Genomic DNA, 1,520 nt, shown 5'->3' on the forward strand with positions numbered 1-1,520 from the left:
GCCCGCGCCCCGTGGGACTCTGGGGACTGCCAGCGCCTGGGGAGGCGGCCCAGAGCTGCGCCCCCGTCGGCGGTCCTGAGACATCTGAGCTGCCCCGCGGCGCTCTCCCCCACCCTCCAACTACCCGTCGCCTGGCTTCCAACCTGATCACCTCCGCTGACTTGGGGACTTGTTTTAGAGATGGATGCCTCCAAACACATTCTCCCGCAGGTCCTCTCGCTTCCAAACCCTGTCCACCCTAGCGCCCATCCACCCGCCGGGGCCAGAGTGCCGGCTGGGGGAGAGGAAGGCTGGCCGGTGGTGGCCAAGGTCGCCGTCCCCTCCCTCACCCCTCCTCCATCCCCGTGGCTGCCCTTGCCCCTGGAGCGCCTTTGGCATACCTGTTCTCACTCCTCCCACCTCCACCCTTATGCAGGGGCTGTGGTACCCAGCGTTCTGATGGGAAAACAGACTGGGGGGTGGGGATCGGTAAATTGCTCGAGACACAGACCCGGTCATGGAGTAGGGGGCGCCCGTGCAGGACGGAGAGAGGAAGGGTGTAGTCTGGAGGTGTTCAGGGCACAGCAATGTGTGGGGAGACCGCTATCTGCCCTCCTGGGTCACTGAGGACCTCAAGACGGAGGTGGCGCCAGGCTCCGTGTTCACTGCGGCTGGGGTCAGGCCGCCTCCAAACACACCCAGTCTGGTGTCAAGGGTGTGCAAGGGGGTCTCCATCAACAGAGCCCCCAGCCCTGGGACTGACAGCCCTGGAATGGCAAGCACCCAGCTCATCCCTTCTCCCTTAATCCTCAAGGCCTCCACTCCTCAGGGGTGACTGCAAGGCCCTGCCAATTACAGCCGTGACCTCTGACCTCTCCACTGACCCCAGTTACTTATCAGTCATTAGTCAGGCCAGCCCTCCTGGGGCCAGGCGCAGATTAGGGCTCCGACCACCCTCGGCATCTCCGGTTCTTTATCTCTGGTTTAGTTGAGCTTTTAAACTCTCTGGTGACCACTCCCCTTCCTCTGTCAAAGGTCACTTGTCCCAGCTAATTCCTTGCCAGGTTTCAGGGGTTCCCCCGGGAGGCTGGAGGGGTGGGGGCGGGGAGAGCCCTGCAGAGGTTTCTTGGCTCCCTGGCTCCCTTTGCAGCAGACCTTCATGGAACCCTGTCTGTTTCGGGCACGGGCCTGTGCCCAGGGACATGTCGTGGGTGGAGAAACAGGGCTCAGCAGCCGCAGTGAGAGCCATCCCAGGCCCTGGGGTTGATGGGAGGCTTCTTGGAGAAGACCAGTGCTTGAGTGGGAGCTTGTCAGGCAGGCAGGGGAGGAAGGGAACTCAGGGGACTGCTGGCTGGATCGAAAGCCCAGAGGGCCCGGCACCCCCCTGTATCTAACACACAAGGAAACTGAGTCACAGAGAGAAGGTGTAGTTGGACTTTGCTGAGCCCGAGTCCCCAGACCTTCCACCGATATTCTTTCACACCTCCTGTGTGAGAAGCGTCCCCTGCAGACTGGCAGGGCCCAGCTTTGACGGAGTGCCG

Source organism: Bison bison, unplaced genomic scaffold, assembly GCF_000754665.1.
Source record: "Bison bison bison isolate TAMUID 2011002044 unplaced genomic scaffold, Bison_UMD1.0 scf7180017864079, whole genome shotgun sequence".
Classification (NCBI taxonomy): domain Eukaryota; kingdom Metazoa; phylum Chordata; class Mammalia; order Artiodactyla; family Bovidae; genus Bison; species Bison bison.